General features: G+C 36.9%; 1 long non-coding RNA gene across 1 annotated transcript in view; it reads left to right on the top strand.

Moving 5' to 3' along the window:
• Window positions 1–3,554: 3,554 nt before the first annotated feature.
• Window positions 3,555–18,381, top strand: part of LOC137636065 (uncharacterized) — a 17,160-nt gene continuing 2,333 nt past the window's right edge. The window contains exons 1-2 of the long non-coding RNA XR_011042907.1: window positions 3,555–3,669; window positions 11,522–11,701. This is a non-coding gene — a long non-coding RNA (uncharacterized lncRNA). The remainder of the gene's footprint in view (window positions 3,670–11,521; window positions 11,702–18,381) is intronic.

Raw genomic sequence — 18,381 nt, 5'->3', positions numbered from 1 at the left:
TGGAGTTGTCGTAGAGTGATAAGTTGAATGTTGACCCCAAGAAAATCAGGCATGTTGGTAGGAAGCGCTTGCATGCCTTGCCTGTAAGCCTGTACGTGGTGCCCAAATAATATATCACCAACAACACTGGCTAAGATGTTGAGTGAGAACGATAGTTGGTGACGTGAGGGAACAATTGCACGTGGATTTTACGCTGCCCATACCTGTACCATTCACAGAACATAATTCGCGCAGGGAAATCTGTTGGTGACAACGCCTGTACACTTTGCAGATTACCAATGTTAACAGAATTAGATGCTTGAAATAATTGTAATTCCTATCTTGGCTGACATTTCAACGCGTTGGCAGAGTTAGAGTGCTTTTCGTGAGTTTGAATTTGGTATTGAAAAAATTAGAGAAATTCGTTTGGAGAGGATGTAGTTTTTCCTAATGATATTAGAATTTTTTTTATTGTTCCCTGATCGACTTATAAAACAGCTGTTGTTTTGAACATAGAATCCGTGAAGGGTTGTTTTGTTCATGAATGAAAGTGTTATATAATCAGTATTAGTTTGAAAACACGTATCTCTAATGAGTTGTATGGTATAGAATCCAGTCTTTATCCATTACTTTTGTGAGAGGATTTAAGAGTCCCATGTCCGTTGTATCCTTCATATATGCAGTGTTTGTAACTGTAACTCTGTACTTTTTCTCCCCATGTCAAGCAAGTCTTTTGAAGCATGCACTGCTTAGCTTACTGTAAGTTCCTTGAATATAGTTGAGCTATACCTTTGACGAGTGTCCGCTTACTGTAAGTTCCTTGAATATAGTTAAGCTATACCGTTGACGTGTGTCCTGGTTTGAGTGTGTTTTCCTTTACTTCGTGTGGCTGTTAAACTGTAACCTAGCTTTTGTCCAATATATACCCATTAGATGATGAAGACTTAGGTGGGAGAGAGAGAGAGAGAGAGAGAGAGAGAGAGAGAGAGAGAGAGAGAGAGAGAGAGAGAGAGAGAGAGAGAGAGAGAGAGAGAGTCTTATTTCACCTTTCCTTTTATGTTCAAAATGTATTCAGAAACTCTACATAGCTGTCTCTACTCTATAGCTTAATATCAGCAAAGTGTTTTTAACTTCAGTGAAAATATTACCGTTTTATATATATATATATTCCTCACATTGTATTGCTGTCTCCGTAAATTATAATTATGATATATTGTTAACCCTTGATAAGCACTTCCATGGTACCTGGTTTGAGAAAACTGAAATATAAGTTGTACGATGTAGAAATGGTAGGATATCTATGCTCGTGATAAAATATTAAAGGTACCCTCATCATTATGGACGTTTTCTTATTTGCATAAAATGCTACAGAAAATGGGAATATAGAAGTAATTTGGTAAACTATAACAAATAGGTTCTCTCTCTCTCTCTCTCTCTCTCTCTCTCTCTCTCTCTCTCTCTCTCTCTCTCTCTCCTCTCTCTCTCTCTCTCTCTCTCTCTCTCTCTCGAACTGTAATGCTACAGAAAATGGGAGTATAAAAGTAATTTGGTAAACTATAACAAATAGGTTCTCTCTCTCTCTCTCTCTCTCTCTCTCTCTCTCTCTCTCTCTCTCTCTCTCTCTCTCTCTCTCTCTCTCTCTCTCTCTCTCTCGAACTGTGATGCCCATATCAGTCTTATAAAACTTTGATTTCACATAATTGATATCATAGGAATGTTCTTTTAATCGAAATAAGCTATTTCTGTATACAAGTAGAGCTGGAGAAGAATTACAGAAACTTTACATCTATTTGGTCTCTTTTCGCTTAGAGTAAATAATAATAGGCCTATGTCTATCCAACATACGACCCATTAGTATTCAGCAATTCTTTTTTGAGTTTAGAAGGTTATATTTTAGTGTCCTGGGCCTTAGATCTGATTTGTATATATTAATTTGAAGACGAATATGTGGAGGATATGACTGAAAAGCGTAAAGGAATTCAAATATATATAAAATTGGCATAATATGCTCGGAAAATTAACATTATGTCACTGCTCCTATATTCTGGCAAGCAGTAGACCTAGGCTTACACTAGCAAACTTCGAGGGTCATTATTTAATGGATATATATATATATATATATATATATATATATAATATAATATATATATATATATATATATATATATATATACTTAAGCATTCACATAAGGAACAATAGCCACATGAATACTGCCTTGAAAATTTCTTAGTAGGAAAACTACATCATTTTTCCACTTGTGTGTGTGTGCATTTGCAAATTATTGCAATTTTTGTGTTTCATATACCGTTTTAATGGGAATTCGTTGTATTTTCACTCTTGCAATGGGTTGAGGTAGCATAGAGTTTTCAAAACTAGTCTCACTTGTGTGTATTCTTTCCAACATGTTTGTGTATGTAGGCCTATGTGGGGAAAAACATAGTTATAGGCCACAATTCAACATGGATGAATAAGTATAACAAAACACAAATTATCATGAAAATTTAATACGGGTTTTCTGTTAAAGATTTGTCATATAAGCCAAAATTTACCTCATTCATTGTGATAAACTAGAGAGAGAGAGAGAGAGAGAGAGAGAGAGAGAGAGAGAGAGAGAGAGAGAGAGAGAGAGAGAGAGAGAGAGAGAGAGAGAGAACATTCCCTGAGCTAGCATGGATATTTCAGCTTTTAAGCTATAGCCTTTAGGCCCATAGGAAACGGAGAAAAATGTTTACTAAAGGCAATATATATTTGTTTATAAATAGGTCTATGTTATATCTGACCAACACAGGCAAACTGTTCACTTAATTTTTCTATTTCTAAATAACAAACAGGTTTGGAAATATAAATTCCCTGTCTGTCTTCTTTCCAGATTCATCCTTATTATTATTATTATTATTATTATTATTATTATTATTATTATTATTATTATTATTATTATTATTATTATTATTATTATTAACTTACGTCAACGATTTTGTTGTTTATCCTACTGATATTCTGATGAAGATCCTTGCCTAGTTGCCATTCGTCCTCATTTGTAATTATGAATACATTCTATGTATATTTTATTTTAATCTTATCACATTATTCTATTTGAAATGCTTAATATAAATCGTATTTTAAATTCGAATATATTTCTTCCTTGAAAATAAAAACAGAAAGAAAGAAATATGGTTTGTTTAAAGGATAAAATATTGAGCACGTGGCAACTGTTTGTACCAAGGAGTCTGGAGGACTGGAAGTATTGTGTCTGTGACTGATGACGTGGTCGAATTTGTCAGTCCAGTGTTGCCACATTTAGGAATTTATCCCTAGATTTGGGGATTTATTCCTGTTTTGGGGAATTTTTTGTTGTCTAATGGGGATAGTCTGCACAAGTTTCCATGAAGAATAAACAAAGATAAGTAGCCTAAACCTTTATATTATTGCAATAAGTTTATTTGCACTTATATGAAGTATAGTGAATAATTTATATATTAAATTTAGTAGAGCCTACATGATCAGAAGGAAATACATTTGTGGAAATGGGGAATTTTGTGTTGTTTTGGGGATTTTTTCATTGAGATTTGGGGATTTTTAGACTTCCTCATCTATGATCTGGGAACACTGTTTGTGAGCGTGCCGTAATGGCGTCGTGTTCTTCCAAATTCTTCCCAACCCAATAACTATGTCCGTTTCTTATATTACAGGTAAAATTACTACAATTCTAAATAAATTTGCATTAAGAGATAATTATTAGGCATTCAATAATCATATAGTAGATCTGGTTTGATATTACAGGTGCAAAAACATGACCACAGCTAGGCAGAAGTCAAACCAATGCCGGCTTGGCTTAATGCATTAAATTATGCATTAAATTAGTTTATAATATAACTAGTTGACGACTAATGTCTAGTGGTTAGTGTGCATATTTGTTCAAATTGCAGCATTTTCGTAACGAGATTAGCAAGATTGTGTTATAGCCTATTCAATAGGTGATACTGTGACTAGGCAAGCCTAGTACTGTTTTATTATAGTGCAATGTTAGTTAGGACCTTAAGACTTGCATAATTGAATAGATTTTTGCAAATACACTATTTTGAATCCCATACACTGCTGACGGAAACCACTATTAACAAAGTTATAGATTTTAGTTAAAAATATCCCGTTTTACTCCATTTGTCATTTGCACTGGCTGCAGGTGCCTCCTTCCAGACAGTAGCTCAGAAATACACGGATAGGTGGTGCTTATGTTGTAAGTTACTTTACGAACAGAATAAAGGGCTGAACTTATATTCCAAACCTCAAGGTAGATATGATGTACTTTAATTTCTAGCCCAATACAAGAGCCATATATTTTTCCTACTTTCTCTCATTTTTTATGCATTTCTGACCCTGATAATTGGGGTAAACTACCCGTTTGAGTTTGTGGACCATCATAAAGACAATTATGTGGAACCGCTATGGGAAACAATGGGTTTTTCGGCGGGAGAATGCCAAAACCGAGTGATATGCAGCAATAAAAATTGGTAATGTTTTACTTTATTACAGATTATCATTTCGGACAGAAAATGTTTTCCTGTAGTAAATAACGTGATTTGACCGAATTTGACCTTCATTTTATCAGCAAACAAACAGAACAACCAGTTCGACTAACTTTAGGTTGCCGAACTGGTGGTGGTTGTTGCGGTTGAAATGAAGGTGAAAACCGGTAGAATCACGTTGTTTACTACAGGAAAACATACATTTTTTGTTAAAATGTTTAAATATAATGGGTCTTGTTCCAATTCGGGCACACTTCACTTACAAGTACAGTGGAACCTCTACACACGAACGTATCTACATTCGAATTTTCCAACATCCGAAGTAAAATTCGAGCAATTTTTCGACTCTACACCCGAATTTTATCTCGACACGAAGTAAGCAATTTTCGTCGTACCGGTTGTATCTGAATTTTTCGACACGCGAAGTACAATTCGATCATGTTCCTACTCTACACCCAAATTTTTTTTCGACACCCGAAGTAAACAATACCCGTGCACGTAGATGGTACTCATAGCGCCGGATGTATTTCTTATTTCCGCCGATAGAAGGCAGCATTTCTACCTCGGAGGGACCCTCAATTAGCGTGGCTTGGGACATTCCTCTGTTCTTGTCGGCTTCGTGTGGTTGTGCCCTGTGCGTTCTGCTATTAACTGTGTTTTAATCGTGATTTTTTACGTTCATCCTTTTACGGTATTTTACGTAAATCATGGGTCCTAAAAGGCTTGGTTTCGCAAGTGGTATTGGTGAGAAAAGGAGTAAGGAAATGCTTTCTTTAGAAGTAAAGCAAGGAATTATTGAAAAGCATGAGCGTGGCGTCCGTGTGAGTGAACTTGCAATAGGTTCGGCGCAAATAAAAGAGGTGTTAGGAAAATATCAAGACGTGGTCGACTTCATCGACAAATACCATCCAAAGAAATTGCAGGTTTGTCGTGTAGTTGCGCAGTTTGATGATGTTTCCCTAACTTATTTTTGAAACATTCTGAAAAGCTGACCCAAGCCACTTTCTATCGATAGCTTCTTTAAAAAAAACTACAAAGCGAACTTGTGATGAAGAGGATGGAAGTGGTTCAAAGAAAACGGCAAAGAGTGTAGAGAAAAAAATTCAATCAATTTTAAGTGGAGAGAGTGAAAGTGATTAAAATTAATCATCAAAAAGAAAAAAAAAATGTAAAAAAAAATATAAAATATGAAAATAATAAGAATAATTAAGCTAAGTTAGGTTAAAGTTCACTTAGTGTAAGTTAGAATAAGTTACTGTAGTGTACGTTTATCGTAGTCAACCTCTCTACCTCCTCGCCGCCCGTCCATCTCCTCTCTGCGTAGCAAGACCAACAACACCTGCGCTGGACTTTCTAAGGTAAAGTGACGCTAAAAACCCGTTTCTTATTTATTATTTCGTGATCATTATTCTTTTTTACATGTAAATTATCTAATTTAGAGTGCATATTGTCATGTGTAATTGTGTAGTAATTTATTAAGGAGTTATCATAGGTTTTTGGGCTCAATCATGGATTAATCCTATTTCAATGTATTCTGATGGGAAAATTCGTTTCTACATCCGAAGTCGGTTGTGGAACGGATTAAATTCGTATGTAGAGGTACCACTGTACTGGCAAACGGTAATGTTCTGCTAACATTAGCAATGTTCCGCTAACATTAGCAATGTTCCGCTAACATTAGCAATGTTCCGCTAACATTAGCAATGTTCCGCTAACATTAGCAATGTTACGATAATTACGTTAATATTAGCGACACTGAATATAATGGTTCTTGTTTCGCCATCGGTTTGCTCCTCTCGCATGAAAATAAAACATCAAGCTCGTATGTACTGGCAAGCTGTAATGTTGAGCTGCGCACGCTAAAAAACTAGTAAAACTTACAGTGAACCCTCGTTTATCGCGGTAGATAGGTTCCAGACGCGGCCGCGATAGGTGAAAATCCGCGAAGTAGTGACACCATATTTACCTATTTATTCAACATGTATATTCAGACTTTTAAAACCTTCCCTTGTACGTAGTACTGTTAACAAACTACCCTTTAATGTACAGAACACTTAATGCATGTACTACAGTACCCTAAACTAAAACAGGCACAAATATTAAAGGCAATTTTATATCATGCGTTTCCTAAACACGCTAAAAAGCACGTCAAAAAATGGAAACCAATGTTTTGTTTACATTTATCTCTGATCATAATGAAGAAACAAACTGGAGGTAGAGCTTTGCTTATTACCCAGACATATTTCCCAGACATATTTCCCATACTATTCCCTTAAAACTACATCACATCTTCCTACTTTAGATATATATATATATATATATATATATATATATATATATATATATATATATATATATATATATATATATATATATATATATATATATATATATATATATAAATGTATATATATATATATATATATATATATATATATATATATATATATATATATATATATATATATATATATATATATATATACATACATATATACATAAATACATGCATACATATATATGTATATATGTTACTGTATATATATGGGTTATGGAAAAAATCCGCGAAGTGGTGAATCCGCGATGGTCGAACCGCTAAGTAGCGAGGGTTCACTGTACACATTAGAATTAAAGAAATTTTTGACTTACTTTTATGACTGGGACGACGAAACTTGTGGGTCACCAGGGTGCTGTGACTGTGACGTCGTAGCTTCTGTATATCCATGTCGCCGCTTCTTCTTTGTCATAGCTATCTTAAACGTTGGGCTATTACATTGAGATTTAAGAAAATTATCAACATTGGACGAGGTATAAAAAAATTCACCGAAATGCTTTCAAGTATGGAATACTGCAGTCGTTACAAGTTTCTATAACTTCCATCGTAAAATACGCAAAAAGACCTCACTTAAACTAATAAAGACTGGACTTGGACAAAGGTTTCCACAGAAAAGGTTTTGTTGGAAGGTGGGATTTGGGAAATATTACCCCCTCCCCCCCGTGCAAACTTTCCATGCATATGGGTTCGTGGTTGGTTAACTGAAAAACAACGGAGTCTAGAGAGTAAACATGAATGAACCATAATGGGAAACTTGTCCAGAGCAAGTATTTATGTGAAATCTGGGCGTGACAAGGTAATAACAAAATGTATTAAGGAATAATAGCAAGATAGAATGGAGTGTATAAATAATATTTTAAGGGAATATAATATGAGGTGATTTTATAAGATATCGGATAATAAAATGTGTAATTTAAGGGTCAAACATATTATGTATAATGTACGTGAGTATTACATAAAAGGAATGGTATAGCTGTACTGGATCAAGTAAAATACTTGAATAAACCGTGTGAGGTTGTATATTTGAATGTGGCGGGTAAAATGACGCAGAAAATGGGGAGGGGTTATAAGAGAAGAAGTAATCCTATTAGTGGAGGCAGATTTTATGCACAGGTGGGAGGCGTTTATGCGCAGAAGGTAGAAAGCTGCTATGTATGAACGAACGAACGAGAGCGACTACAACCTACCAGTAGAATGTCAACAAATAGATGAAAAATATACTGTTAGTATAGGATATAGATAATTAGCATATTTTTTCATCTGTTTATTATACATCCAAGAAGGTGTATAGAGAAGAAAAGGCTTGTTTTACCTTTATATACTGTTTCCCCATTATGTTTTCCCCACCCAAAACCCCGAGTTTCCACTGGGGGTCCTTCATTATCGGCGGATAGAGATATACAGTATATATATATATATATGTATATATATATATATATATATATATATATATATATATGTATATATATATATATATGTATATATATATATTATATATATATATATATATGTATATATATATATATGTATATATATATTATATATATATATATATGTATATATATATATATTATATATATATATATATATATATATATATATATATATATATATATATATATATATATATATTATATATATATATATATATTATATATATATATATATATATATATATATATATATTTATATATATATATATATATATATATATATATATATATATATATATATATATATTATATATATATATATATATTATATATATATATATATATATATATATATATATATATATATATATATATATATATATATATATATATTTATTTCAAACTATTCATTTGCGACAGGAATGAGTCTCGTTTTCAAAGAGAGTGGACCTTTTTCTATAGAAAAAAGTTTTTTTTCCCTAGGTTACATTGCCCTGTAATACAGTACAATAATACCAAAAATTATCATTAATGCAAAATGAATACCAGATAACTAGTTGTTAAAATAAATAGCTCATGTAAGTGGCTGAAAATTAAAGTATCAGTTATCTGTGATTCACTTCACATTCTCCTTATGGTTTTTGCTCTGCTGTGGGTCTCTACGCTCGTAAAATTAACATTACATCACTGCTGCTATGTTCTGGCGAGTGGTATGTGTTGAGCTGCGCTCGCAAGCGACGTAGGTCATTATTTCGGAGATATATTTTTAAACATAAGGGTTTTTGCTGTGCCGTGGTTTGCTGCGCTCGCAAAATTAAGTCCTTCACTACGATGACGCCAGTCTACGTCAACACATGCCTGGTAATATACACTCCCTCCACATTTGTGATTGTTGAATTTTGAAATGGCCAAAAAATTTTTTTTTTCTTTATTTTTTTTTTCTTTTTTTTTTCTCTGTTGAAGTCCTTGGGCTTATAGAATCTAGAATTTTGCATCTATTGTTATAGCCTAGCTTGTAGTAGTAATAATAATAATAATAATTATTGGTTTTAGTCAAAATGTTCATTACCGTTATACTGAATGAGCGAAGTAATAGCTAGGTAAGAAAAGAACGTGTTACGAACATGGTGGGTGGAGAATATTGGTGATTTTCCAATATATAGATCCACTTATTCTGAGGAAGACTTGGAGTAACAATCATTACATTTGGGAGGATCAATGGAAAGTAGGTCTTTGAATGGCAGCTAATCTGGTTGTTTCATTACTAAATTGATGCCAAAGTGCATTCAGATTTTAAAGCAACGACTTATACTACCACAGGTTATATAACTTGAACTGCACACTACCGTAGATGATTAACGCTGATCTATTTTCTGTTTTATGTAGCCTAACCTGTTGGAGACTATGAAATGCAGTAAACTCGGATTTAGACATATTATAACAATATACAGTACAGTATCTTAATAAAGTTTTGCTGTCTTAGTCCGACAATTTTTGTGCTTTTTATTATGTATACTGTAGTTATATTTCTGCATTTTTGTTTACGTAACGGAGATCACAGCAAATTTTTGTATACTAAGAGAAAACTCATCATCACCATTACAAAGTTACAGCTGCATTTGTGTGGACAACTTGCCACCCTAACTAAATTACCTCTGATTATGCAGGGTTTACTCTCAGTACTTTAGTTTATATTAGCACTGTCATGTACTGTACTCAATTAGATTTATATGTACAGTACTGCACATGTAAAAAATAAAAATCAAAGTAGTACTACAGTACACTTGATGGTTATGCTGGGGAAGAGGTTTTCTTCCTATAGTACTCAATATCGTTTAATGTTCTAGCAGTGAAATGCAATTAAAGTTAAAAAAGTTAAAGTTGCGGGTTTTAGGTCTCCACTCAGACGATTTTCATCTTTCTGCTCGGGCGACCATAAGCCAGCAGGGACTAGCCCCCTCTAACCTACCCCGCAGGCGCCACCCTGGGGAGTACCCCCCGGTAGAAGGTCTAACAATATCCACGTCCTGGCGGGGGACGCGAACTCGGGACCTCTGAAACAGAAGCCCACGACGCTACCAACCTAGCTATCCGGTTGAGAGGATATCAAATCTCTCTTGAGGGCCGTGGCAAAACTGGTATGGGCACAAGACACGTGGAGACGAGATGCCGTAAAAGTAGTGTTTACATAGCTGTGGATCCAGGGAGACTGTGAGAGCGAGCTTGGCAATCTGTCCTACAATGAGGAAGAAGATAAACAGGAACATAGCCAAGTGGACCGATCATGTCAGACGGAACTCTGTGAGGCCACAAAAAATATTGATTGAGAGAGATTTTGCAGTTTTTCGAAAATGTAACTGACTGAAGTCTGTATAACTACCAATATGCACTTTACTTCTGTGACAGCTTTCTTGTTGATGTTTATTCACTCCCAAGTGAGAAGACGCATTGGTGACCCCAATTCGAAGGTGAACAGTTCCGCCCCTCTGATTATTAGGGTCGTCCCTTGTCTGGATGGTAATAGAGATGTATCACATGGTGGTGCTCTCTCGTCAGGGAGTTCTTAGGATCTCTTCCCTCGGAGCATCATAGCTATCAGCTTATAGACAACTTTCTCTCTTCACAATGCTGGTCGGTATGGAAGGGCCCTGCCCCCTTATTTTCCCATTTTGGACAAAATTCCCAGAGACCGATCAATAAGAGTTTCGTACGCATGAACCCAGCTGTTTCTCTCCCCGTCAAAGAGACAATACTATATTGATATTCCATCATATGTCATTGTAATTTTGAGGTTGAAATATCAGTCTGTCACCGAGAATTGGTTACAGTATTCCTACTTTTGGATTCATAAATATCATTTACAATTGAAGAACTTTATTATTTTTCTCTTGATTATATTTTAATGAGATATTCACTTTACATTGTTCACTGGGAAATGATTCCTCTTCCCTGTCAACTGTCTTTTACAATTTCTGTATTATTTCTTATCATTCTTCATGAACAATTAATTATAGATTATCTGGTTGGGGCTTGTCTTATTATTATTATTATTATTATTACTATTATTATTATTATTATTATTAGATAAGTTACAACTCTAATGGGGAAAAACAGGGCATCAGTAAGGAAAATTTGACTACTGTATTTGTCACTTTAGGGTTCCCAAACCCTAAGGCGAGTAATATTCTTAATGTCAGAGTACAATAGTAGTTACAATTCTGGTCTCTGATTCCTTATAATTGCATTACAGACGCTGTTGCAGACAAGAAAATGGTAGCGAGTTCAAGGGCTACTGAGGAAAAATCCAGACTAAAGAAGGCGTGATGGTTTAAACCAAGCGACAGAAGGCCCGAAGATCAAGTAGGATTAATTTCATGTAGAGGTGTGAGCAAAGCCACACAATATATGCAAAAAAAATATACATATGCAGGTAAATATAGTGTGGTGATGGTATTGAGAGTATGAAAATTCACACAAGAAAATACCTCTTAGTGTAGAATGATTTTTACTCAACTAAGAAATTTGGAATTATGTGTCTTAATTATTATTTGTTCAAACACGAATACAAAACACCGTCCTTTGATAGAACTATGACCTCGGCTAAGCCCACCATACAGGCGCACCCACCCTCACTTTGGCTTTAGCCATGGTGCTGTACCAATGTACTTGCCTGCACCCTTATTTTGTCTGATCGTTGTCTTTCTCTTTACCTCTTCCAAGAGTTTGTTCCAGTGCAAATACAAACCCCATGCTATTTATAGGGGTACTACCACATGTAGGGAATTTCTTGTCAAGCCATTAAGCAAGGTGGCTGCAACACATGGGAAAAAGTCAAGTGATGGCTTGGCCCCACTCAAATGGGATTTGGCTTCCAAGGTTTCTCGATGATTGACTGATCCAGTAGTCTTTTAAGGAGGCCCTTACTCCAGGATAAAGTCACGCCCAAGAGAAAGATATCTAGGAATGTTAATAGACACAACATCAGCAAATGTCTTTCCATCAGATGATCGTATCAACAGACTCGGAGGTAGTTAACAACTTCCGGCTTGTGAGTGGAACCTTCTTGTGGAATATTTTTTGTCATTGGAGGAACTCGTGTCCCACAAGTGCCTTCATCAGAAATTGTTGCAGTGGTGTTTGAAGCATTACTGGTCAGTAACCTCCAATCCCCCCCCCCCCACCCTTCTGGTTCCAGTCAAACGAGAAGTGAGGGACAGTCTGTTGTAGTGGCTGAATTCTGCAATGAAAACTTCACCATGCGAGTCTCGCTCGACTCGGAGATGCTGCTGTGTGCAGTATATATTGTTATTGGTGTCTTAAGTTTTTTTTATTTTTTCCAAGTATGATTAGGGCAGCTGACCTGAGGTGGGGTCAGGGATTGGGTCTTTCATATGAAGAGAATTAGTAGTAGTTTTGGAAAGAGGTGAAGAGAGTAAGAAAGGCTGGCTCAAGAGTTGAAGAGACAGTGAAAGATGGAAATGGAAAGTTGTTAAAAGGAGAGGAGGCAAGGAAAAGGTGGGCGGAATATTTTGAAAGTTTACTGAATGTTGAGGAAAATAGGGAGGCAGATATAATTGCTGTTGCAGGTGTTGAGGTGCCGGTGATGGGAGATGAGAATGAGAGAGAGGTTACAAGAGAGGAAGTGAGGAGAGTACTAGATGAAACGAGAGTAGGAAAAGCATCTGGTATGGATGGTGTGAGAGCTGAGATGTTGAAGGAAGGGGGTGTGACTGTACTTGAATGGTTGGTGAGATCGTTTAATATGTGTTTTGTGTTGTCAATGGTACCAGTAGATTGGGTTTGTGCATGTATTGTACCACTATATAAGGGTAAGGGAGATGTCCATGAGTGTTATAATTTAAGGGGTATTAGTTTGTTGAGTGTAGTTGGAAAAGTGTATGGTAGAGTACTGATTAATAGGATTAAGGATAAAACAGAGAATGCAATCTTAGAAGTACAGGGTGGTTTTAGAAGAGGTAGGGGTTGTATGAATCAGATTTTTACAGTTAGGCAGATATGCGAGAAATATTTAGCAAAAGGTAAGGAGGTGTATGTTGCGTTTATGTCATGCCGTTTCACACATGACTTCACTAAACTCTTACCTTCGTCAATTGTCCTTACCTAAGTTCGAAGGCACCATTCAATTTAGGACAATCGACTTACTCCTGGCTAGCCTATCTATAACAAACCAAGCCTTGACATAGGCTAATGCCGTGTACATCATAGGTATAGGCTAATACTCTAAGCCTAGGCTTAAGGTAACTTGACTCTTGCTGTGGAGAATGACGGATCTTCATTTGCAGTGGAGGTTGAGGGAAAGGCTGTTTCCCAGGGGTCTTTTTATTCTTACAAAAAGCTTAGTACATGCTCGGTACTCCAAACTGGTACCCTGTAATACAAAGTCTTCGTTTAGGACAGCGATCCTATGTCAAACAACAGACAATTCGTAGCCTAGGCTACACTGTACTCATACCTAACCTACTGGTTACACTGCACAGTTAGCCTGGCAACTCAAAGACTAACTTGATAAATCTGAGAATAATATTACAAATCTTAACTTACGGTTGGTGGCACAGTTCCAACCACATGCAAGCACAGCATAAAGCAGTTTCAATACTGGCAAAATTATTGTACTTTATTTGATACATTTGAAGAAAAAGATAACCACAACAGACAATGTCAAGTGTTATTACAACACATACATGATAACAAGAACAAGTGCATACCTTTTACAAGGGAGAAGGTAAGAATTTCACATAATAATAAGGGGGAGCAACACCGTTTCCCCTCAACACTGGTCGCTGTCGGCTCGAAGAGTGCGCTCTGAGCTTACCTAGCGCAGCTACGCCCGAGGCCCACACAACTACGCCTCTGTTTACCTTGGCACTCAATCACAAACTCTCGACCATAGACACAACTACTCCTTTGTTACGCCTCTCTACTTCGGCGTATGCACACTCGATCCTACACCATCTCAACTACGTGTGGCTAACATAACATTTTGATGAGATGAAAACCAATTCATTTATTAAGTCTAAAAATCGTAAATGGAATTACCATTCAGTTAAATGAAGCATTTCTGTCATTACATCAGTAAGGAAGTGTATGTTGTGTTTATGGATCTGGAGAAAGCGTATGATAGTGTTGATAGGGAAGTAATGTGGAATGTGATGAGGTTATATGGAGTTGGTGGAAGGTTGTTGCAAGCAGTGAAAAGTTTCTACAAAGGTAGTAAAGCATGTGTTAGGATAGGAAATGAAGTGAGCGATTGGTTTCCGGTGAGAGTGGAGCTGAGACAGGGATGTGTGATGTCGCCGTGGTTGTTTAACTTGTATGTTGATGGAGTGGTGAGAGAAGTGAATGCTCGAGTGCTTGGACGAGGATTGAAACTGGTAGATGAGAATGACCATGAATGGGAGGTAAATCAGTTGTTGTTTGTGGATGATACTGTACTGGTTGCAGACGCGGAAGAGAAGCTTGGCCGATTAGTGACAGAATTTGGAAGGGTGTGTGAGAGAAGGAAGTTGAGAGTTAATGTGGGTAAGAGTAAGGTTATGAGATATACGAGAAGGGACGGTGTTGCGAGGTTGAATGTCTTGTTGAATGGAGAGTTACTTGAGGAGGTGGATCAGTTCAAGTACTTGGGGTCTGTTGTTGCAGCAAATGGTGGAGTGGAAGCAGATGTACAGTATGTCATAGAGTGAATGAAGGGTGCAAAGTGTTGGGGTCAGTTAAGGGAGTAGTAAGTAATAGAGGGTTGGGCATGAATGTAAAGAGTTCTGTATGAGAAAGTGATTGTACCAAGTGTGATGTATGGATCGGAGTTGTGGGAATGAAAGTGACGGAGAGGCAGAAATTAAATGTGTTTGAGATGTAGTGTCGAAGGAGTATGGCTGGTGTATCTCGAGTAGATAGGGTTAGGAACGAAGTGGTGAGGGTGAGAACGGGTGTGAGAAATGAGTTAGCAGCTAGAGTGGATATGAATGTGTAGAGGTGGTTTGGCCATGTTGAGAGAATGGAAAGTGGCTGTCTGCTAAAGGTGGTGATGAATGCAAGAGTTGATGGGAGAAGTACAAGAGGAAGGCCAAGGTTTGGGTGGATGGATGGAGTAAAGAAAGCTCTGGGTGATAGGGGGATAGATGTGAGAGAGGCAAGAGAGCATTCTAGAAATAGGAATGAATGGCAAGCGATTGTGACGCAGTTCTGGTAGGCCCCGGTGCCTTAGATGAAAGCGGAGGTAGCAGCAGTAGGGGATTCAGCCTTATGAAGCTTCATCTGTGGTGGATAACGGGGGAGGGTGGGCTGTGGCACCCTAGCAGTACCAGCCGAACTCAGTTGAGTCCCTTGTCAGGGGGAGGAACGTAGAGAGGAGAGGTCCCCTTTTTTGTTTCATTTGTTTGATGTCGGCTACCCCCCAAAATTGGGGAAAGTCCCTTGTTATATGTATGTATGTAAGTATGATGAGACCTCCTTATTATTTTTAACTTTTTCTGTCTAAAAACATTAAATAAAATCTAGTACTAGTGTGTCCCAGACTTTGCCGTGTCGTCAAGTGAATTGAATTGTTTGTGAACTACATAGCAATATTAGAGAACTCACAGTTCCCTCCAGACAGTATGATATTCGATTATGCTCCAAAACTTAGGTTTCTCAAGCTCAGCACTGGCCTTAACTGTTTATTCTAGGTTTTTAAGACTGCAATCATTTTGAATTGAGATGCCATTCCTAGGAAAAAGAGTATGGGCGTGTATATTAGGACTCAGTGCCCTGCTTCTCATGAGTCCTGCTATGAATGTGGATGTCATAAGGTTCAGTGCATAAAAGATTGCTGCAGGTATAACATTTGTTTGTGTTCAATCTATTTGAATCCAAATTTGGATGATTTTATTGTCAATTGTCTTCTTACCACTATGATTAAGATACAAGATGATGGAAAAGCCTCTTTTGTGCTTGTTGGTGATTCTATTTCTTGTACTGATTGCAATGGCTTGAGAGGTTTGAACCTTGCCTGTGAATCATTGTAAAGGAAGCTACTCTTAAGCCTGGTAATTGCCTGGACCTGGTATACAGTGACTCCCCTGTTGTTATAACGTTATACACCTTCAGTTCGGCTGATCCAGTGAGACTCCAGAAGTACCACCACAATTTGAGCGCATGGAGTCGGGGCTATCAGATCTAGTCTAACCTTTAGGAAGAACCTGTCAGGGTACTAGTCCTGTAAGTAGCAGTCTGATACGATGCAGCCTTCACTGTCTAGTACTGTAACACGGGAGTTTATCCACAGCTCCTTGGATACTGTACCCACATTGTTGGTCCTGCAGTAGCTATTCTCAAATCGTGTTACAAACCTTGCTCTCTCACAGGACTAGTAGCATCTCGTTGAAGATAGCAGATATGACATTTCTAGAATGAGAGGTACAGTATCTGGCTGTTCTCCTCCCCCCCTCCTCTAAAGTGAAACAGTTGCTCTGTTATATGCTTGATTGGTTTCTGGATGGAGGCGAGTCTCAGGACCTAGTAACTTGTCTTTACAAACAGGTTTTGTATTGAAGTATTTCTCCCGTCATCCCAGACAAGGGGCAGGATGGATGAAATGTGTCGTAAGCCATTTTTTTTATAATGACCATATATTAACTCCATATCCTTAAGAATATAGGTTCTTCCACAACTGGCTACCAGTCTCCTGATAGGGACCTAGCCTATGACATCTTCACGCTTGGGCAATTAGGAGAATGACTGAAGTCGTGACTTTCGCTCCCATACAGAACCAGAGTACATGGAAGTATCCCGTGTTAGTTAACCAGTCAGTTGGTTGTAGGGACTTATGCCCTCCAACAATGTGTCTCCTATTAAAGATTGAAGGTTTGTAATATTTGTAGGAAAAAATATATATATTTTTTTAATCAATTTATTACATTGCCTGCCTCAACCACTCCAAGTACTACGTTTACCTTGTTGGAAAGCTTAGCGGATGTTTCCAGCTTTGCTGTCATACTCCTGTTAGAGGTCTCAAGTTTGCATGGTTTGGAAAAAAACAAATCGATTTAAGAATTTGTGATTTAACCTATTACTATGTCTGACACTTAATTGGTTTCAAGTTTTCATTTTTCCATATAATATCAATTTCAACCTTTATATTTATTAATGCTCATCACATTTTGAAGTGTAAGGGTTCTTTGTACTGTGAATGAAACATGTGCTTATATCAGGTTTTTTCTTTTATGATAGATGCACGCAAGCTTTTTTTAAAGTTCCTACATTTTCTACCTCTCTGTTCATGTTTGTTCTTCCTGATTTTGTGTCTTTTAATACTGGTCTTTGTCCATTTAACTCCATTTGTATAACACTTCTACCTACTGCTGCTTGTCCAAACTTTTTTCACAGACTAGAATAATCTTCGTTTCGAGATCTATCTTGGAAGCATTTCTCATGATTTTTTCATTAGAATCCTCCTGCTTATACATTTCTTTTATAAGTTATTACTTTATAAAATGTTCTCTTGTGAACAATTGTATTATAAGGCCGGGAGCACACTAAAGACTCTGTAGCGCCACAAAGCCACAGCATCATGTGGTGTGGATGTGGTCTCCCATAGGTTTCCATTGTTTTCAAAGCCACGCCACGCCTGTGGCGGGGATGAGCGACAGAGAGCCACAGTTGCTTGCCACAGTCGCGAGTTTGCGCAGCAAAACTTGAAAACAATGGAAACCTATGGGAGACCACATCCCCGCCACACAATGCTGTGGCTGTGTGGTGCCACAGAGTCGCTAGTGTGCTCCCGGCCTAAAGCATTTCAATTCCTATATGGGTGTATGGTATCCTTTGTACCTTATACCATGTTTTTGTCAATTTAAAAGTCATCTGGCTTTTCATTCCTTATCAAACAACACTACTGTTTTAAATTTTTTTTCTCAGTGCATGATTATAAAATTGAATGAAATTGCTGCTACTATTGGCCCTTTTATTTAAGTATATTACTGTCCAAGTAATTCTAATTGTTATACTAAATCTCTTCAATTACTCGAGTCATGCGCATTGAAATGTATGTCAGTGAAGTTGGTATCATAGAAGCATTATCCCAAAGTTTTTTTTTTTTCTCAAGATTTAAAC

Source organism: Palaemon carinicauda, unplaced genomic scaffold, assembly GCF_036898095.1.
Source record: "Palaemon carinicauda isolate YSFRI2023 unplaced genomic scaffold, ASM3689809v2 scaffold221, whole genome shotgun sequence".
Classification (NCBI taxonomy): domain Eukaryota; kingdom Metazoa; phylum Arthropoda; class Malacostraca; order Decapoda; family Palaemonidae; genus Palaemon; species Palaemon carinicauda.
The sequence above is the reverse complement of the archived record's forward strand: the minus strand, read 5'-3'. Positions and strand labels throughout refer to the sequence as shown.